At 35.3% G+C, this 23,323-nt stretch overlaps 1 protein-coding gene across 6 annotated transcripts in view; it reads left to right on the plus strand.

Annotated features, from left to right (window-relative positions):
- The window catches only part of GALNT13 (polypeptide N-acetylgalactosaminyltransferase 13), a 600,525-nt gene that overhangs the window by 25,089 nt on the left and 552,113 nt on the right, over positions 1 to 23,323 (plus strand). For all 6 annotated transcript variants that reach the window (XM_065525497.2, XM_045367091.3, XM_065525498.2 and 3 more), the window contains exon 2: positions 3,335 to 3,406. The gene's annotated coding sequence lies outside the window, so the exon portion shown is untranslated. The remainder of the gene's footprint in view (positions 1 to 3,334; positions 3,407 to 23,323) is intronic.

Consider the following 23,323-nt stretch of genomic DNA (forward strand, 5'->3'; position numbering starts at 1 on the left):
ATGTTTTCTTTACTGAATCAGGTACCTAAAATATTATGGTGGTTTTCTAACTCCATCAGTCTGTCTGTACTTTTTAGGTGACATTATACTCGAAGAAAGAGTTTTCCCTTCTTAATTTCATACTTTATTATATTTTCTGTAATAAATTTTAATCCATTACAATAATTATTTATTTTTATTTCCCAATTGTCTCCGATTAAACCAGTAACAGCCTCTTAAAGCTAGGACCTGTGTCCTTTTGACATATCCCCATCATTTTATAAATGCCTTACTTGCTTTTCTTCCAAAAAAAAATGTCACTGCAAAATTTATGCATTTTTGTCTTTTCTCTGTGTCCATATTCTAATATGCCAGAATAGGTTTTCAGAATTTTCATAGTTTGAGTGGATTTTCTGTGAATGATTTTCATGTCACTCTTAGGAATTCTGGTTTCCTTTACCTTCTTTCTCACAGTTTTTCTGGACCCCATATATCTCTGTATATAGGGGCAGCTTAAAGATAGCTGCATTAGAATTGGTGTCTAATTTTCTATTTACGTATAATCTGACATGTTTATTATTCTCCAGCTTCCAGTTGTGCTGAAGGATTTGGATTCGTGTGTTTTAATTTGTTTTGGTTAAGTGTATGTATATTTTACGACATGTGAACAGTTTGAGATTTAGGTGGCTCTTACTACCTGAGTTCCTCAGAATGCCAGTCCATATTTTTATGCATTCTGCAAAATGTATTGATATTTGAAGACAATGCAATATGCCATTATTTAAGCATAATTTGTGGATTGCATAGCTTTACCTTTAGCTGTTAGTGTTCTGTTAATCCAGTTTATCCAACTAAATTGAAGTGTTTAATGTATCATAATTATTTTATTACCTAGTATACCTATCAATCCAGGAAATAACTCACTGGAAGACATACACGTCCATGGTAAATGTAAAATTATTCTTTGAGGTCACTCATTCTTTCACTTGATGATGTACTAATCAATTATGTTTGTAATAATTTCCCTTAGCTATGACAATTATCAAATATATATTTAAAAATAAAATATATTCAAACCCACAAAATTTTAAAACATGTATATAGATTAAAATAAGATAACTAATCAATAGCACCTGGTTATAGGAATCCAGTGAAATGTATTTTAAGTGGTTATTTCAATTGACAAAATACGTTTTTTTGAGACTAATAAAGGTAAATCCTTCCTCCAGTTTCACAGCAAAAACAAAAAAAAAAAGAAAAAAAAAGATGGCAATTCTTAATAAAGGAGAGCTTGGATCTGGTACAAAACACTCCAGTATTTAAAATTGTCAGAGTGAAAGATGGTTTGTAAAAGTGGGAAGTAGATGAATATGAAAACTCGTGCTATCTAAGAGGGGCAACCATTTTTCTGTTCCATGCCTGAGTCCAGCCTTATAAAAATTTTCACTTTTTCAAAAAAGCTAGATATGAGGATTTTTTTATGAGAAATCTTCTGCTTTTGAATATTGTGTAATATTTTAAAAACCATGGTGTGGGACAAACGAAATGTATCAGTAAGCCAGATTTGGTTTTCACACCCCCAGTTTTCAATCTCTGCTCTGGATGCAACCTAGAAATTAGCAGATATTGTAGTAAGAAGAAACCCAGGTCAGAAAAGCTGGTTTTGAGCCCAGGCTTACCTCCTATTGGCTGTGTCAGATTGAGCAAGTCATGTAATTAGAGTTCATCTCAGTATTCTTGTCTATGAGGATGAATATGCTAAAGTATGAAGAAATATAGAGATTTGCTAATTGTTATAACTTTATAGTTCTACTGAATTATATGTGAAGAAGAATATATATATCTTTTATTATGTTTTAAGTTTTAAACTTAGAAAATACAAATTTTCTTGGACATTTCTTGATTTACTTTTTCCATTTAACTATAAACTTGCTAATTATATCCAGTTTTCTCTGTTTGAGAGGTTCTGTGTAAAACACTAGTAAAATCATTTATTCATGGGCCAGGTAGAGACCTGTGCATTCCCAGTGTCTTTAACATACTAGAGGAAGATAAATTAGATTTCCTATTCAAAATGCTTATTCTGAATGTTGCATTGTTGATTTGGTTACAGTTGGTTTTGGTGAACACAAAAGCACAACTTCTGTATTATTAAACTGCTAGTTCTGCTTAGTACCATCAAGACGCAGATCTCTCTGAGCAGAAATTCTGTTTGTTGCTGAGAACTAATATTCCTTTAAAGATGTTTGGTACTTAAGGGAATTTTTATTTGTATTGTTTATAGTGTGAGCTGTCTGAAAGAACACACTGTGTTTTTAAAGGGATATATATATATATATATATATATATTTTTTTTTTTAATATATATATATATATATTTTTTTTTGAGATGGAGTCTCATTCTGTCTCCCAGACTGGGGTGCAGTGGCATGATCTCAGCTCACTGCAACTTCCGCCTCCTGGGTTCAAGCGATGGTCCTGCCTTAGCCTCCTGAGTAGCTGGGGCTACAGGCACTCACTACCATGCCTGGCTAATTTTTATATTTTTATTAAAGACAGGGTTTCACCATGTTGGCCAGGCTGATAATTTTCATTAGGTTGTATTTTATTATATTTCTTTGAACAGTTCTTTTATAACACTGTATTTACTCAGTAGCATAAAACCCATTTAAGTTGAAATATTTTGAGATTCAAAATCAATATGCTCTTTCAAAACCCTACTCTAAAACGAACAAATTAATTAATAATGCTTGATTAAATCACTTTCTCCTTATAATCACATTGATATTCTGAAACACAGAGAATGGATCTGTTTGTGTATTTTTGTGAGGTATGCAGGTCGCATGCCTGCATTTTTCTCAGTGCATGGTTTTCAATTAGAATTGGAATGCAATTACAAAGTGAATTGGTGCAACTCTCTGGATAAATCAAGCAAAATTCTTTTCTAACTCAGTGATCCTCATATATCAGATAATAGTACCTTTTAAAAACTTGAAATATTTGAATAATCACCTCAACTCTCCAAGTATATTTGAACATCTCATATTTTTGAATTACTTTTATGCCGTTCTGCCAACTGTGTTTCTTGCATATAATTATGAAGCTAGTATGCAGACTTCTCTTACCTCTTTCTTCAAAGTGTCCTCCTTAATTGATGTTTTGGAATATTTGCATGTAGTTGGGAATATTTCTGTTCATCAGCCCATTCTACTTTGCTAGATGTATAGTCTACATTTTGCAAAAGCTATTTTAGTATGTTACAGTGTATTGTGTTTAAGTGTGTGTTGGTCTGTGTTAGTTTTTCTGTGACCTTGACAAATTGTTTACTCTTTTGGATGTTTTTCTTCCTCCACAGATGCATTTTTGTAGAAGCATTTTGAGGATGTATGTTTGCAAATCATTTTGAAATTGCCAAGTGCAACATACAGTAAGTAATATTTTTATTGTTCTACTCAATTGCAGTCATGCTCGATTAATTTGGCAGTCATAAAAGAACCCATTTCCATTTACAGTCTTTGATATTTTTTGTCAGCGTTGTTAAAGATCAGATGGTTGTATGTGTGCAGCATTATCTCTGGGGTCTTTATTCTGTTCCATTGTTCTGTGTGTCTCTTTTTATATCAGTGCCTTGCTGTTTTGGTTACTACAACCCTGTGGTATAGTTTGAAGACAGGTAATGTGATACCTCTAGTTTTTTCTTTATGCTTAGGATTGCCTTGTCTATTTTGGCTCTTTTTTGGTTTATGAATTATAAAATAGTTTTTCCTAATTATATGAATGATATCATTTGTAGTTTGATAGCAATAGTATTGAATCTGTAAATTGCTTTGGACATTGTGGCCATTTTATCAACCTTGATTCATCCTGTCCATGAGCATGGGATGTTTTTCTATTTGTGTCATGTCTAACTTCTTTGACCAGTGTTTTGTATAGAACTTTCTCCTCCTTGGTTAGCTGTATTCCTAGGTATTTTATTCTTTTGGGGGCTATTGTGAGTGGCATTGTGTTCTTGTTTGGCTGTCAGGCTGGAAATTGTTGTAGAGAAATATGCCTCTGCCCTGATGAAGTGCTCTGGCCAACACTACTCATCAGAGTAAATGAGTATTTTATGACTGAATTCAAATTAAAAAAATAACAATTGCCTTATATTAAGTGTCAGTAGAACCAATCAGCAACCCAAAATGAGTTGCCTTGAACAAAATGCTATTTGATTAGAGAAAACTTAAAAATATATAACAACTCCTCCCCTAATGGCAGAGACAATATCTTACTCTTCTATTATACTTTTCAGAATTAGCAGTGGCTGACCACACCCTTTTCTTGTGGTCCTTTTTAGTTGCTTTCTGCAGTGAAGAAAAGATTGGAATGAAAGGTTGAGCTTGACTTACCATTCTTTTCCCTCCTTATTATCTTCAGATGTGTAATATTCATAGTACTATCCTTTACATAACACTGGCCACATTCATGCTTTCCCGTTTGGACTCTGGTGATCTTCAAATTCATTCATGTTAGCCACCCATTGGTCCTAACCCTGTACACTTTATTTCTTGAAACAAACCATCAGTGACATTTTATATGGGGACATTTTTGGAATTCCTGGTATTTAAAAGGCTATTGCTCTAAAATTGAATGGATCAGATCGTTCATGCTCCCACACTACTTTTGGTTTTGAGATTGAAGGATTTACAGAGGGGTGAGAATGAAGGGATGAAGTCTCCATTTCTAGATTTGACCTCTGGAAGACAAAGCTAGTGATTTTGTTTAGTAATTTTATTTCATTTGGTTCAATTAATAGTTCATGCTCCTAAATTGAGAGGTACTGTGTTAGTAAGGACTAGAGCAAGTAGGAGAGAAAGACAAAAACAACTCTCAAGGAAACTTTGTCGTTGGTTTGAGGAAATAAGCTATTCCCTCATATAAATAAAGCAGAGACTGTGGTAAGTTACCTCATGAGAATGGTATAAACTAATACAATTTAAAAGCCATTTTAAATAATTTGAGAAACAATAAAATGCACAGATGTGTGAAAAAAGAAGCCATTATAGGAGACCTCAGAAAGGAGATATAATTCTGAACCATATTGGTCCAAGGTTTTATGGAAATTGAATTTGGGCTAGATCTTGATGCAGATGGAGAATGTTAACAGAATAGTCAAGAAAATGGCATACTAACATTTAGAAGTAAAGAGGCATACTTCACACTCAATGAATGACAAATTAATTAGTTTGGCACAAGAATACGTTTCTTATGTTGGACTAAAAACAGGTAACTGGAAAATAAGGCTGGTACCAGGTTGTGGGAAATACTGATAGCCCTTCAAGAAATTTGAATTTAATTGGTATGTAATTAAAAATAGAGAGCTAATATTTCATGAGGGCTAATCCTGTGAACAGAAAGCTATTTTTAAATGTTATTCTGGTAATATCTTCAAAGTGGATGGCAGTTGGAAGACTTGTTGCAAAAAGATCAATTTTTAAGCATTTACAGAGGGATAAGAATGAAGGGATGAGGGCAAGACCTAAAGTCATAGCAGTGGGGAGGGACTGGCAGGGTTTGGAGCATGTGAGATTTATTTGGAAGTAAATAGGTTCAGGGAGTAATGGTTATACTTAATGCTTGTGCAGGATTTACTGAGTTCCAGGGTTGTTTTAAATGTTAATGACTAATGTCATCCCCATTTGTGCAAGAGGAAACTGAGAGAGGCATCATTTAAGCAAATGGTCCCAGGTCACAAAAGTAAAACATACCATGCCTGACATTTGGGGCCATTTAGTCAAGCTCCAGAGTCATTGCAGTTTACCACTGTACCATCATTTCTCTAAAAAAATAACTGAAGCTTCCAAGTTGACTGAGCTGGAAAATGATGTTGCCAATAATCAGAGAAACATATTTTTTTTTTTTCAGAGTTTACCCTTTCTTTAGGTAGGTTTTTGGGTATGCAGAAAAATCTTGACCTTTAGGGAGAAATGTCCCTTATGGTTAGTGATGAATCTCTTGTATGCATTCACTTGTGTCTTGGGCAATAGGAACAGTAATTTATTACATTATTCAGTTGTAAGTTATGATAGTAAATATGTCGTCTTAATCAGATTTGTCTTCCTTCCTTAGCAGAACTTAAAAATGAAACAAGGATAAGGTGATAAGTAAAAGATTTCATATCTTGGGTCCATAAAAGACCACTATTTTAGACTTAGTTTACCTATCTTGCAAAACTAATTTTGACAAGAGAAAAACATAACTCTCAGCATATGGAGTATCTTTTTTTCTGTTAGGTTGATGCAAAAGTAATTGCATTTTTGCCATTACTTTGTAAAACCGCAATTACTTTTGTATCAATCTAATATACTGGAGAAGTAGAATAATGTACTGCTTAAGACCATGGGCTCCAGGACCATTCTGCTTCATTGATTCATATTCCAAGTAAGGCCCATTTGCTGTGTGGCTTTGTGTCAATTATTTAAGCTCTCTGTGCCTCAGCCTCTGTACCTTCAAAATGTGATATTAGTAATACTGTGTCTTCTGGATATTGTAAAGCTCAAATGAGATAAAGCACCTACAATGGCTCTTGGTACCAGTAAGTTTTAAATAAAAGTTATGTTTATTAAAATTTATCTCAGGTAACAGTTTTCTATTTTTTAATTTCATTACATAATTACTGCTGTTTTAAGCTTTTTGCTTTGAATTTTTACGCATTAAGGAGACAGAACAGTGATTTTCACAAGCAAAGACCCATGTAACCATCACACAGGTGAAGAAATAGAACAATTGCTGCATCTCCAATCCTACTTTTTCTGCCTGCCAGCCATTACTTCCTTTCTATCAGTTTCCCATGGATAACATTATTCCTGATATTTGTGGGAATTACTTCCTTGCTTTTCATCATAGTTTTAACATTAAATAATGTATCCTTATATGCAAAATATTGGTTTAGCCTGATTTTTAAATTAATGTACATAATATTTATATTACACACATTCTTCTGTGCATGGTGTCCTTTTCTGAATGTATGTTTGTAAGTTTCCTTAATGTTTTTATGTGGTTCATTAATTTTCATTCCTATATCATATTCCATCATATAGAAGTACTACAGAATATTTATTCATTGTGTTGTTGATGGACATTCATGCTGTTTCTAGGTTTGAGCCATTATAAATAATGCTGCCATAAACATTCTTTTAAATGTTTTTAGCCAAATATATACATATATTTCTCTTGAATATATACTTACCAATGGAATTTCTTAGTCATATTGCATGCAATCTTTTAACTTTAGTAGATACTGCCAGATGGTATTCCAAAGTAAATATACTAATTTCACTTCATTCCTTAGTGTATAAGAGTTTCCATTGTTTCATCTTTACCAAAGATTGGTATAATCAGTTCTTTTAATTGTAGCCATTCTGGTGAGAGTTTGGTTTACATTGTCTTGTTGAATAATATGATTGTGTCATGTGGCTTAATAGCCATGTGCATATTATTGTCTATAAATTTCCTCTTCATATGTGTATTTTTCTATTGTGTTGATTTTTAAAATTGTTAATATTCGCAAGTTAGGTACACTGGATTAAGAGCCTCCCACCAGTTAAATATGCTGCAAAGGTCTTCTCCCTTTCTATGATTTGCTTTTTCAGTTTCTTAATGAGGTTTCTCTGATGTTCCTAATTTTAATTTTAATCATTATGTCACCTCTTTATGTTTATATCTTTCCACTTGTCTTTGGTTTTTGTGAGTGATGTGAGGTAGAAGTCAAATTCTAGATATCCAGTTGTTATAGAATCATACTGGACAATTCTCTCCTTTGCCCACGGTTCTTTAATGTCATATTTACTACACATTAAATTTCTATATGTGTCTGGGTCTTTTAGGAGCCAACTATTCTATTTAATTGGTTTATTAGTCTCTTCTTATCACTTATAACACTATTTTAACTACGGCTACTTTTTAAATATTCTTAGTATCTATTAAAACGAGTTTTTCTACCACATGTTATTCAAAGGCCTCTTGACTTTGCCTTCTTTCATGTTAATTTTAGAATTACTTTGTCAAGTTAACAAAAACAATTGTTTAGATTTTAGTTAGAATTGCATTCAATCTATTGTTAAGTAAATTGTTAAAGAACTGGCATAATTACAATATTAACTTATTTCATTTATGAACATAATATATACTGCATTTCCTCCTTATTAACTGGGGACACATTCCAAGATCCCCAGTTGATGCCTGAAACTGCAAATAGTACCAAACCTTATATAGACTATGTTTTTTTCTACACATACATACTTATGATAAAGTTTAATTTAAACTTAGGCACAGGATGAGATTAAGAACAACTAATAATAAAATAGAACAATTGTAACAATATACTGTAATAAAAGTTATGTGAATATAGTCTCTTTGTCTCTCAAAGTATGTTATTGTACTGTACTTAACCTGCTTCTTGTGATAATGTGAGATGATACAATGCCTACATGATGAGATGAAGTCTTGTGAATGATTTTGGTCATAACTTTCATAGTGTGAGGTGCAACAGCAAAAGTAACATAAATCTCTTGTTCTTTCTTCACAATTTCAAGGATAGAAGAAGCATTCTTACCAGAGAGCTTAGCAACCTGAGCAAACAACTTTTTCTCTTTATTCTTTTCTTAAAGGAAACACTTTATGGCTTCTCTTTGGCATATTCAAATTGTCAACATTATTATTCTTGTAATTTGGGTCAATTATTAAGTAATATAAGGGAGACTTGAACACAAGCACTGTGATACTTTGGCAATCAATTCGATAACCAAGATGGCTACTAAGTGACTATAGGGTGGGTTGTGAATGTAGCATGAGGTTGCTGGACAAAGGAATGATTAAAGTCCTAGGAGGAACAGAGCAGAGTGGTGGGAAATTTCATCAAGCTACACAGAACAGCACACCATTTAAAATTATAAATTGTTTATTTCTGGAATTTTCCATTTAATATTTTTGGACCACAGTTGATGATGAGTAACTGGAACCATGGAAGGCAAAACCATAAGTAAGGGGGACTACTGTACTTTATTTATTTTGATCTTTTAATTTTTCTCAATCACATGTATGGTTTTTTGTTTAGAGGTCTTATGTATTTTGGTTAATTTGTACCTAGAAGTTTAATGCAGTTTAATATTAAGATTATATATATACACATATAATTGTATACATATGTATCATATATACATATAATTACATACATAATAACACATACATATTATATACACTTCTTAAACTTTTATTTTAGGTTTAGGGGTACATGAGCAGGTTTTTTATGTAGGTAAACTTGTGTCATGGGGGTTTGTTGTACAGATTATTTTGTCCCTCGTATACTAAGCCTAGTACCCAATGGTTATTTTTTCCTGTTCCTCTACCTCCTGCCACCCTCTACCCTAAAGTAGACTTCAGTGTCTCTTGTTCCCTTCTTTGTGTCCATGTGTTCTAATCATTTAGCCTCCACTTATAAATGAGAACATGTGGTATTTGTTTTCTATTCCTGTCTTAGTTTGCTAAGGATGATGGCCTCCTGCTCCATCCATGTTACTGCAAAGGATATGATCTTGTTTTTGTGTGTGTGTGGCTGCATAGTTTTCCATAGTGTATATGTGCCATATTTTCTTTATCCATTCTACCATTGATGGGCATTTAGGTTGATTCCATATCTTTGTCATTGTGAATAGTGCTGCAATTAACATACATGTGCATGTGTCTTTATGGTAGGATAGTTTATATTCCTTTATGTATATACCCAGTAATTGGATTGCTGGATTAAATGGTAATTCTGTTTTTAATTCTTTGAGGAATCATGACATTGCTTTCCACAATAGTTGAACTAATTTACACTCCCACCAGCAGTGTATAAGCATTCCCTTTCTCCACAACCTTGCCTGTATCTGTGATTATTTGACTTTTTCACAATAGCCATTCTGACTGGTATAAGATGGTATCTCATGGTGGTTTTGGTTTCTATTTCTCTAATGATCAGTGATGGTGAGCTTTTTCATGTGATTGCTGGCCATATATATGAAAAGTGTTGGTTCAGGTCCTCTGCCCATTGTTTAATGGGGTTGTTTGCTTTTTCATTGTAATTTGTTTAAGTTTCTTATAGATGCTGAATATTGGAGCTTTGTCAGATGTATAGTTTGCATATATTTTTCCCATTCTATAGGTTGTCTGTTTACTCTGTTGATAGTTTCTTTTGCTGCACAGAAGCTCTTTAGTTGAGTTATATCCCATTTGTCAGTTTTTGCTTTTGTTGCAATTGCTTTTGGTGTTTTTGTCATGAAACCTTTAACAGGTTCTACATCCAGAATGGTACTTTCTAGATTGTCTTCCAGGGTTTTTATAGTTTTGAGTTTTACATTTAAGTGTTTAATCCATCTTGAGTTGATTTTTCTATGTGGTATAAGGAAAGAGTCCAGTTTCAGTCTTCTGCATATGGCTAGCCAGTTATCCAAGCACACTCCCATTGAATAGGGAGTCCATTCCTCATTGCTTCGTTTTGTTGACTTTGTGGAAGACCAGATGGTTGTAGGTGTGCCGCCTTAATTCTGGGCTCTCTATTCTATTCCACTGGCCTATATATCTGCCTTTGTACCAGTACCATGCCATTTTGTCTATTGTAGCTCTGTAGTATAGTTTGAAGTTGGTAACATAATGCATCCAACTTTGTTCTTTTTGCTTAGAATTGCCTTGGATATTCGGGCTTTTTTTTGGTTCCATATGAATTTTAAAATAGATTTTTCTAGTTCTGTGAATAATGTTATTTATAGTTCGATAGGGATAGCATTGAATCTACAAATTGCTTTGGGCAGTATGGCCATTTTAACAATATTGATTTCTCCTATCCATGAGATCCATGAGCATGGAATGTTTTTCTATTTGTTTGTGTCATCTCTGATTGCTTTGAGCATGTTTTGTGATTCTCATTGTAGAGATCTTTCATCTCCCTGGTTAACTGTATTCCTAGGTATTTTATTCATTTTGTGGCAGTTTTGAATGGGATTGTGTTCCTGACTTGGTTCTCAGCTTGGCTCTCACTGCCATATAGGATTTTTTAAAATGTGATTTTTGTACATTTTTTGCTAGTTTCTACAGATTTTGCTAGTAATTTTTGTACATTGACTCTTTATCTTGAAACTTTGCTGAAGTTTATCAGTTTGAGGAGCTTTCAAGCTGAGATTGTGGCTTTTTCTAGATACAGAAACATGTCATCTGCAAACAGGAATAGTTTGACTCCCTGTCTTTCTATATATATATATGCTTTATTTCTTTTTCTTGCTGGATGTCTGTGGCCAGGACTTTCAATACTAGGTTTAATAGGAGTGGTGAGAGGGGGCATCCTTGTCTTGTGTGGCTTTTCAAGGGTAATGCTTTTGCTTTTGCTCATTTATTATGATGTTTGCTGTGGTTTTGTCATAGATAGCTTTTACTATTTTGACGTATGTTCCTTCAATATGTAGCTTGTTGAGAGTTTTTAACATGAAGGGATGCTGAATTTTGTCAAACATCTTTTTAGCTTCTATTGAGATAAACATGTGGTTTTGACTTTACTTCTGTTTTTGTAATGAATTGCATTTATTGATTTGCATATGTTGAACTGACCTTGCTTTCCAGGAATAAAGCCTACTTGATCATGGTGTATTAGCTTTTTGATGACACTGCTGGATTTGGTTTGCTGGTATTTCGTTGAGGATTTTTAAATCCATCTTCATCAAGAATATTGGCCTGAAGTCTTTTTTGGTTGTGTCACTGCAAGGTTTTGGTATCAGGATGATGCTGGCCTCATAGAGTGAGTTGGGGAGGAGTCCCTGTTCCTCATTTTTTTTGGAAATAATTGCAGTAAGAATGGTACTAGCTCTTATTTGTGTGTCTGGTGGACATTGCCTATGAATCCATCTGGTCCTGGCTGGGCTTTTTTCTTGGTTGGTAGACTATTTATTACTGATTCAATTTCAGAAATCATTATTGGTCTGTTCATGGATTCAGTTTCTTCCTGGTTTAGTCTTGGGTGGGTATATGTGATCAGGTATCTATCTATTTCATGTTGATTTTTGAGTTGTGTGAATAGAGGTCTTCATAGTAGTCTCTGATGGTTATATATGTATGTTTCTGTGGGGTTAGTGGTTATTGCCTTTGTCATTTCTGATTGTGTTTATCTTCTGTCTTTTTCTGTTTATTAATCTAGCTAGTTTCTATCCATCTTTTTAATTTTTTAAAAATGCCAACTTCTGGATTCACTGATCTTTTGAATGGTTTTTTTATGTCAATCTTTCAGTTCAGCGTTGATTGTGGTTATTTCTGGTCTTCTGCTAGCTTTGGAGTTGATTTCTTCTTGTTTCTCCAGTTCTTTTATTTGTGATTCTAGGTTATTAATTTGAGATCCTTCTAAGTTTTTGATGTGGGCATTTTGTGCTTCAAATTTGCCTCTTAACACTGCCTTATCTGTGTCCCAGAGATTCTAATATGTTGTAGCTTTGTTCTCATCAGTTTCAAAGAACTTCCTGATTTCTGTCTTAATTTCAATATTTACCCCAAAATCATTCTGAGGCAGGTTAACTTCCATATAATTGTATAACTTTGAGTGATTATCTTGAATTCTCTTTTTATTGTGCTGTTGTCTGAGAGAGTAGTTGCTATGATTTCAGTTCTTTTGCATTTGCTGATCGTTATATGTCATATTGTGTGGGTGATTTTAGTGTATGTGCCATGTGGTAATGAGGAGAATGTATATTCTATTGTTTTTGGATGGAGAGTCCTATAGATATCTATCAGGTCCATTTGGTCTTTTTGAATTCAAGTCCTAAATGTCTTTGCTGACTTTCTGCCTTGATGATCTGTCCAATACTGTCAGTGGAATGTTAAAATTTCTCACTATTATCATATGGAAGTCGAAGTTTCCTTGAAGGTCACTAATAACTTGCTTTGTGAATCTGTGTGCTTCTGAGTTGGGTGTATACATGTTTAGAAGAGTCAGGTCTTGTTGACCTGAATCCTTTGACTTTACTTCTGTTTTGGTAATGAATTGCATTTATTGCCCTTTTTTGTCTTTTTTGATCTTTGTTGATTTAAAGTCTGTTTTGCCTAAAATTGGGATTGTAACCCTTGTGTTTTTTATGTTTTCCATTTGCTTGATAGACATTTTCCCCTTCCTTAAGTTTGAGCCTGTGAGTGTCATTGTATGTGTGATAGGTCTCTTGGAGACAGCATACCACTGAGTGTTTCTTCTTTATTCACCTTGACACTCTGTGCCTTTTAATTGGAGCATTTAGCCTTCTTACATTTAATATTAGCATTGATATATGTGAATTTGATCCTGTCACTGTGTTGTTAGCCAGTTATTATGCAGATTTGTTTTTATGGTTACTTTTTAGTGCCACTGGTCTGTGTACTTAAATGTATTTTTGTAGTGGCTGGTAACAGTCTTTCCTTTTTATATTCAGTGCTTTTTTCAGGAGCTCTTATATGCACGTTTTGTAGTAATGATTTCCCTTAGCATTTGCCTGTCTGAAAGCATCTTATTTCTCCTTTGCTTATGAAGCTTAGTTTGTTTGTATATGAAATTCTTGGTCAGAATTTATCTTTTTGTAAGAATGTTGTATATAAACCCTCAATCTCTTCTTGCTTGTAGGGTTCTTTCTGAGAAGTTGGCTGTTAGTCTGATGGGCTTCCCTTTGTGGTGACCTGTCCTTTGTCTCTCGCTGCCTTTATCATTTTTTCTTTCATTTCAGCCTTGGAGAATATGCTGATTATGTGTCTTGGGATTGGTCTTGTGAAGTATTTTGTGGGGGTTCTCTGCATTTCCTGAATTTGAATGTTGGCCTCCTTGTCTAGATAGGGGAAATTCTTTTTTTTTTTTTTTTTTTTTGAGATGGAGTCTCGCTGTGTCTCCCAGGCTGGAGTGCAGTGGCGTGATCTCGGCTCACTGCAAGCTCCGCCTCCCGGGTTCATGCCATTCTCCCACCTCAGCCTCCCAAGTAGCTGAGACTACAGGCGCCCACCACCACGCCCGGCTAGTTTTTTGTATTTTTAGTAGAGACAGGGTTTCACCATATTAGCCAGGATAGTCTCGATCTCCTGACCTCGTGATCCATCCGCCTCGGCCTCCCAAATAGGGGAAATTCTTATGGATGATAACCTGTATCATGCTTTCCAAGTTGCTTCCATTCTCCTTATCTCTTTCAGGGATGTCAATAAGTCATAGATTTGGTCTCTTTATATAATCCCATATTTCTCTGAGGTTTGGTTTGTTCCTTTTTATTCTGTTTTCTTTATTCTTGTCTGACTGTATTATTTCAGAAAGTCAGTATTCAGACTGAAATTCTTTACTCAGCTTGGTCTAATCTGTTGCTTTGACTTGCTATTGCATTATGAAATTCTTGTAGTTTTTTTTTTTTTTCAGCTCTATAAGGTCAGCTTCTTGCTTTTCTATACTGGCTATTTTGTCTGTCAGATTCTGTATCATTTTATTATGATTCTTAGTTTCCTTAGATTGGGTTTCAGTGTTTTCATGAATCTTGAAAATCTTCATTCTTACCCTTATTCTGAATTCTATTTCTGTCATTTCAGCCATCTGAGCTCAGTTAACAACCCTTCTTGGAGAACTAGCATGGTCATTTGGAGAAAAGAAGACACTCTTGCTTTTTCGAGTTGTCAGAGTTCTTGTGCTGGTTCTTTCTTATTTTTTTGGGTCTGCTGTTCCTTCAATATTTGAATTTCCTATCATTTAGATTTTTTTTCTTTTATCCTGTTTAATGACCTTGGAGGTTTGATTGTGGTATAAGGTGTATTCAGTCAATTGGATTCATTTCTGGAAGATTTTAGGGAGTCAAGGCTTAGCTCAGGACTCCTGGACTGTGTTTTTCTAATTCTGAGCGACTCTTATTGAGCGCTGGCTTTGTTTTCTGGCCCCTCATGGTTAGGAACCTGTTGTGAAGGATAGGCTGAAATGCTCCTGGACTTCTGGTCATAATACTTGTATGCATGGTGCCAGCCAAAGCTCTTTGTAGGGCAGTGGCAGTGGAATCTATACTCATTTGCATGTGCTAGCAGCTGTGGCAGTGGCAGCATGGCCAAGTGCACACTTGTCAGCTGTGGCAGGGTGGTAGTGGGTGCTGGGTAGCCAGCAGGTGTTTGCAGCAATGGTGATGGCAGTGTTACTCAGGGAGACAGGGGTCCTCCACTGGCAACTGTCCATGTGTTTATGCCAGTGTTGGTGTTAGCATGGTAGTGGGGGTGCTGGTGGGCTCAGGACTGTGCATGCCCTCTATGCATGTTCACACTGGTGGTTGTGGCTGCCTAGGTTGTGGGCAAGCTGTCTGTTTTCCCTGCCTAGTTTCACTTTGGCAGCAGTGTCAGTGCAAGGGGTGGGTGCTGGTGGTGGCAGGGTAGGCGGGTTTCATGCCTGCTGATGCTCTGATGCAATGGCAATGTGACAGGTGGGGTTGGGGGCAGCATGCACCCACACCAACAACAGTGGCACAGCAGGGTGCATGCACACACATGTGGTGGCAGGGAAGGGAAAGGAAGGTTTGTCTGTGCACACATGTCCTGTCTTATGGGCAAAACAGCCCTTCAGAGTTCAGGTTGGACAGTTCCCCTAAGGCTAAAGTCTCCTATGGAAACAAGTTGAGCCCAGGTAAATGGGCATCCCTGACCATGCTCCACTACAGACACTCCAACGCCAAATCCTCTGGGCTCTGCACTGGCTGGAGTTCTGCCCCTAACACTTTTCTAAGTTACTCTTCCTGCCAACTGAAGGGTCCATGGTGGTTGAGGGGTTTCCTACTGCTGGGATTCCAGAGGACTGTGATGAGAGCAGCTTCCTCCTTGTGTGATCAACTCCTAGTTTCTGCAGGGGTTCTTTGGGGCCAGGAATAAATCCTGGTGAACAGTAGTCCTATGCAGGGTGCCCAGTCTCTTCTCCCTTCAGTATAGCATCTGTGTCTTCCCTCCATCTGTTCTCAATACCTTGCCTCTGAAGATATGCTCAGAGAACTCCAGTCTTTCTGATGTTCTGGTTCCTTGGAGGGAGATGTTCCTCCTAGCTGTGTCTAGTTGGCCATTTTGGGGCAGGCAAGATATATCTTAAAAATTATTTTCTCTTAGTTCTTTGTATAAAAATACATGTTTAAATATCGACCTTGCACATAGTAGATTGTAAACTCATTAATTCTAGTATTTTTACGGTGGATTATTTTGAATTTTCCATGTAAATATCCATGTTGTCTGTGAAGAAAGATAGTATTACTTAACACTTTCAAAATCTTATAGCTTTATTGTATTTTATGTGTCTTATTGACTTGACTAGAGTGTCCAGAACAATGCTGAATGAACATAGGAAGAATGAACATTCTGCTCTTATTCACGAATCAAAGAGAACACTTTCCATCATTTTACTATTAAGAATGATGTCCATGAAGTCAGGAGTTCGAGACCAGTCTGGCCAACACAGTGAAACACCGTCTCTACTAAAAATACAAAAACTAGCCAGGTGTGGTGGTATGTGCCTGTAATCTCAGTTACTTGGGAGGCTGGGAAATGGTATGTCTAGTTTACCTATCTTATATTAGCATAAATTCAGTTATTTAAGAGAGGACGGTGACTATAAATGACTAATAAAGGTTGATGGAGTACAAAAGCAACTAAACTTGTTTCTCTTGAGTAGAGCTTTACCTTTTAGGTGGGATTGAGTCTCAATTTCTGTTCTTTGATGTATAATTTCTATACTTTGAACTAAACTGAAAGATTGCTCAAAGTTAAGGTTTATGATAGGAGCACTTTATATAATGTTAAACTAAGAAATAGATAAGAATTTAAAGGTTTCTCTTTAACCTTTGCCATTGGTAGGTTATGAAACTTATGAAATAGGCCGGGCGCGGTGGCTCAAGCCTGTAATCCCAGCACTTTGGGAGGCCGAGACGGGCGGATCACGAGGTCGGGAAATCCAGACCATCCTGGCTAACATGGTGAAACCCCGTCTCTACTAAAAATACAAAAAAACTAGCCGGGCGAGGTGGCGGGCGCCTGTAGTCCCAGCTACTGGGGAGGCTGAGTCAGGAGAATGGCGTGAACCCGGGAGGCGGAGCTTGCAGTGAGCCGAGATCACGCCACTGCACTCCAGCCTGGGCGGCAGAGCGAGACTCCGTCTCAAAAAAAAAAAAAAAAAAAAAAAAAAAAAGAAACTTATGAAATAAATTATATGCCTCTGGGCCTCAGTTTATTCAGCTGACAAATCAGTTGGTTGATGAGATGACCTCTACTACTTATTTACAGCTTTAAAACACCATAATTCTGTGCATTTTTTTTTGCCCAAGACAGATTCTTTTGCCAAAAGAAATATCCTAGTCTCTGTTTGTGTCTGTGTGTATATATTTATTCATATTGCCATCATCTTTAGAATATCTTGAAATATATCATTTATGTATTAAGATGTGTATAGTACACTAATATTAAATATATTGATTGATGAGTTTTTACATAGTTATATGCCTGAATTACTGCTATCTAGATCAAGAACATATAGAATATTTCTCACCTCCAATAACTTCCCTTTACATCTCTTTCCCTTCAATAACCTTCTGGTTTTTATTATTTTTTTTTTATTTTGACTTTATGATAATATAATTTGAAAAAGGTATGTAGTATTTTGAGGGATAATTCAAACTTCAAAAATATTCTAGAAGTATTAATAATTATGACAAAACCAAAATCTCTAAATAATACTGAGAAGTGCAGTAAACTATAACAATAATGTTATAAGTAGTAAACTTAATTGCACATCCACTGAAACGAAACGGAATTGCAGTGTGAAAAATCTCTTAAAATTCTATCCAAATCTCCCACCTGTAAGCCAAAAAATAGAGCTACCGCACAGGTTTGTGAGTATTCTATCAGTCATGTTGCCAGGCAACCTTAGTCAGTATGAGAGACACCCAATTGAGCAGCCTTAGAGTCAAACTAAAAGGTATCTTGGAAACAAAAGGGTTCAACTGATAGAGAGGGAGGAAAGAAGGAGAGAGAGAGTGAGAGAGAAAACAAAGAGACAGAATGTCAATTAGGCAGTTATCTGTGTTAATCATGACCACAAACAGTTTTTTTTTTCTGGTAAAATGCAGCTAACTTACAGCAAAATTACTTGGATTTCTAGTTCCTTCACTGTGTTTTTTTCCTGCATGTACACATGTGTGAGTGCAAAGGTTTGGCAAGATGTATCATCATTACTTTTTTGGAGAGAAGGACGTTAAAAAGCATTTTTAGCATACTCAAAACATGCTAACTAGGAGTTCATTGAGATTTTATTAATTTAGGATTATGTTTGATTCCACCATGTTTAACATAATTAATCTGATTTTTAAATTGAAATACTGTGTTTGAAAAATTGGGAATACGAAGTAAAAATATCTACCACTTGAACTGAAATCCTTGGAGGCTAAAAGGAATGGAAAAGGAGAGGCTCCTAATTCTCTCTGGGTGAACATCAATGGAGATAATATACACCAATCAAACAGGGTGAGAATTTGGGATGACAAAGTCAAGTAAGCCCTTGACTCTGAAAAGCAACTCTTAATGTGGTTTTCTAGAGAGGTATCTTCCATTTCCCACAGTTTCATTTTCATATCCAACCTCTGCTACTCCCATATGCTCTAACCCACCACCATTCTTCTCCCTTCCTTCTTAACAGATCATGTAAAGAGAAAATAGCATCCGTGAGACAGAAACTTTTGAGATTCCTACTAACTTACCAGTGTCCATAAATCCTTTTATTATCCCCTTCTATTGATGCCTCTTCCTCTATAAACCAATTCCTTCATCAATGCTCTGGATCCTACAGCTATCTGTGCATGTTCTAAGGGCGCCAGTTCAAATGAATATTTTCATTTTGCTTGTTCAACCTTATCCCTTTCTCCTGATTCCTTCCTCTTGGCATTAAACGTCAAAATATCTTTCCCCTTAAAACCAAAAATGCATTTATGCATAAATCTTCACCTTATTTTAAGTCCATTTTTAGCTACACTGTAACTATTACCTCTATTCATAGCTAAATGTCTCCAAGATTTGTCAATATTCGGTGTCACATTTATTCACACCTCAACACACCGCGGCTTTCCTTGTCTGCTTGTCTGAAGCTGTTCCTAGGTCACCAAAGTTAGTTGCGTGACTTATATTGCATATAGAATATACTTCTTTGCTCTCTTAGCACAATTTTGTACTATTGATCATTCCTTCTATTTCAGAATATTACTTTTTGATAAAATCTATATTATTTGCACTTGTTTTTCTCCTCCCTTGATAGCATTGCCTAATCTCATATGTGTGCTTATCTTTCTTAAAATACATATTCTACAAGATTCTTTATGGCACCCTCATTTTCTCTCATACTTAGATTCTCATTGAACAAATTTTATCAATTTCCATGACTTCCATTTCTATTGACTTGCTGACTCCCTCATCTTTACCTCTTCTGATATTCAGTCCCTATACTCACTTGCCTTCTAGGCAGCTCTGCTTCTGTATCCCATAGGAGATTCAAAAAGTATTAACATCTACCAGCAAATTTGTGAATACCACTATTTTTCCATTATAAACTTGATTAAAATATGTGATATTGATATATATATAAACAACAAAATGAAAATAATAAAATTAATATTCTTAACAATGATGCAGACCCCAGAAACTTTAATCTTGAGCAGGCCTTTGATTTTATGTAGAACTTCTAGATTATAAACTGTGAGGTAAGGTGTCTCAAGCACCTAATTTGGGCTAGGGTTGGGAGCATATTATGTACTCAAAAATTATTTGGGAAATAAATAAATAGCTTAATATTTGAATGAATCTTAAAGGATTTTCTTTTTCCAAGTTGCTCATCCTAATATTGATTACAAATTATTTTGCTCATCCTAATACTGATTACAATAATAGTAATGGCTAACATGTACTGATTAATTACATTGTGCCAGTTCCTCTGATTCTCACTTCATATATATAATCTTTACCATAATTCTATAAGTAGATATAATTCTTATTACTATTTTATAAACATGGGAACAACTGGAGTTAACTGGGCAAATTAACCTCTTCAGTATCTTCAAACTGAATGTTTATAGGGGATGGACTTGAATCAAAGTTGTCTAATGCCCCATTATATATATTATACAGTTATATTATATATATTATAATATATGTTATGTATATTATATATAACTAAATATATATATATATGAATTTTTAGAAAAAATAGTACCTTCTATATTCCTTGTTCTTTGATACAGACATTCATGTTCTAATGTTTTTGCTATTAGTAGGCCTCTTCGGATTCTCAGTAGGTGCACATGACTTAGGTGTCATCAATTACAATTAAAGTTTAAGTTGTCTTGAAAAAATAAGTTAGAATATGCCTTCAGAGGCTACAGTAATCAAAACAGGATGGTACTAGTACAAAGACCAACACATCGACCAGTGGAACAGAATAGACAACCCAGAAATAAGGCACTTCACCTACAACCATCTGATCTTCCACAAAGCTCACAAAAACAAGCAATGGGGAAAGAATCTATTCAATAAATGGTGCTGGCACAACTGGCTAGCTATATTCAGAAGATTAAAACTGGACCCTTTCTTTATACTACATAAAAATATCAACTCAAGATGGATGAAAGACTCTAATATAAACCCCAAAACTATAAAAACCCTGGAAGACAACCTAGGAAATACCATGCTGGATGCAGAAACTGGCAAAGATTTTATGACAAAGATCCCAGAGCCACTGCAACAAAGGTGAAAATTGACAAATGGGACCTAATTAAACTAAAGAACTTCTGCAAAGCAAAGGAAACTATTTTTTTTTTTTTGGAGACGGAGTCTCGCCCTGTTGCCCAGGCTGGAGTGCAGGGGCCGGATCTCAGCTCACTGCAAGCTCCGCCTCCCGGGTCTACGCCATTCTCCTGTCTCAGCCTCCCGAGTAGCTGGGACTACAGGCGCCCGCCACCTCGCCCGGCTAGTTTTTTGTATTTTTTAGTAGAGACGGGGTTTCACTGTGTTAGCCAGGATGGTCTCGATCTCCTGACCTCGTGATCCGCCCGTCTCGGCCTCCCAAAGTGCTGGGATTACAGGCTTGAGCCACCGCGCCCGGCCGCAAAGGAAACTATTAACAGAACAAACAGACCATCTATAGAATATGAGAAAATATTTGCCAACCATGCATCGAACAAAGGTAGAATATCCAGAATCTTTAAGGAACTTAAATTTATAAGTAAAAAACAACCCATTAAAAAGTGGGCAAAGGACATGAACTGACAATTTTCAAAAGAAGATATATATGTGACCAACAAGAATATGAAAACATGCTCAACATCACTGATCATTAGAGAAATGCAGATCAAAACCACAATGAGATCCCATCTTACAACAGTCAGAATGACTATTATTAAAAAGTCAAAAAATAACAGATGCTGGAAGGTTGTGGAGAAAAGGGAACACACATACATTGCTGATGAGCATGTAAATTAGTTCAACCATTGTGGAAAACAGTAATGATTTCTCAAATAACTTGAAACAGAATTAGCATTCACCCCAGCAATCCCATTTTTGAGTATATATCCAAAAGAATATAAATCACTGTACCATAAAGACACATGGGCGTATATATTCATTGCAGCACCATTCACAATAGCAGACATGAAATCAACCTAAATTCCCATCAATGGTAGACTGAATAAATAAAATATGAAACATATACACTATGAAATACTGTACAGTCATAAAGAAGAAGATCATATCCTTATCAATAACATGGATGGAGCTGGAGGCTTCTATAGTAAGTAAAATAACACAGGAACAGGAAACCAAATACTGCATGTTCTCACTTGTAAGTGGGAGCTAAACAAGAACACGTGGACACAAAGAGGGGAACAACAGGCACCAAGACCTACTTGAGAGTGGAGTCTTGGAGGAGGGAGAGGATCAGAAAAATACCTATTGGGTACTGTGTTTATTCTTGGGTTATGAAATAATCTGTACACCAGTCCCCTGTGACAAGCAGTTTACCTGTATAACAAACCTGCACATGTACCCCTGAACCTAACATAGAAGTTATAATAATAATAAAAAAAGAATGCCTTAAGAGTTCATGTAAGAGTAAGGGAGATAGAATGCAAGTGAAAATTATGAGGAAATATTGAGATGGCCAAGAGATACAATGTTTTCTCTATAGTAGAGGAAGAAAATACAGTAAATTTGAAAAAGATGGCAGAAACAATGGACAAACAACTAACAAATATATCCTGCAGAGCCAATTAAAAACTGAAATAAAAAATCCAGATCAGATGATATTTATAATTGAAAAAAGACTATGGACAGGAAATAAGATGAATAAAAAGGGATATTAGAAATATCATAAGGATAAACATAATTTAAATATGTTAAAATACATCTATAATTTTAAAAATACATATAGAAAAAAATCCATGTATCGGGTTAATGGGCTTTATTAATTTAGATTGCTGTCTTTGTACATATCTTTGCCAGAAATGTGAAGCAAAAAGGAAAATAAAAGTTGATTGCTATTCTGCTGGAGTGGAGCTGAATGGATGTGGGAAATCAGAGAATTTTTGTACTGATTATGGTTTTTTGCAGGAAGGGGAATCATACGAATATTTTCTTTTCAGTTTGAACACTGTTTCATTCCACAGAAATTAACAGATAAGAGACTTTGAACTGGAGTACACCTACTGATTTGTTCTGATGTCAGTCAGTTGTTAGAATGTATTTACTATGCTTTTCAAAATCAAAAGAAAATATCATAATCATTCAGCCACATAAATAGTGGAAGCTTTTCCTTGGAATAAATATATCTTTTGATCTTGAAGCTTTATACCTTTCCCATTTAAGTTATAAAAATATATAATCTTTACAGAAAATGTATGGACTGTTTCCTTTTAGAATTTTACCCTTGTCTCAAAAATAAACTATAATTAGAAAAGCTGTCTGTTAATAACTAATTACTTCCCCCTGCTATCATACCAATTATAAAGACTCATTTTAAGAAAGGAAACTTTATAGTTGAGGTAAACTTAGGTAGGTGATAATCATTCCTCCCCCAACCCTTACTTTCCACCCTCTCCCAGTCCACTACCATGTTCTGCACAGCTAACTTCTGGTGGATAATGTGTAAAGAAAAACTGTTTTCAGAAATCACTTTAATTAGCAATGACTGCCATGAAGTGATATATGGCAATGAATATTTTAGAGACTCAGAGATATATTATTTAATAATTATATCAAAGTAATAAGGTCATTTGAAGTAGCATTTTTATTTTAATTTTTTTAGTTT

This window comes from Macaca fascicularis, chromosome 12 (assembly GCF_037993035.2).
Source record: "Macaca fascicularis isolate 582-1 chromosome 12, T2T-MFA8v1.1".
Taxonomy (NCBI): Eukaryota; Metazoa; Chordata; class Mammalia; order Primates; family Cercopithecidae; genus Macaca; species Macaca fascicularis.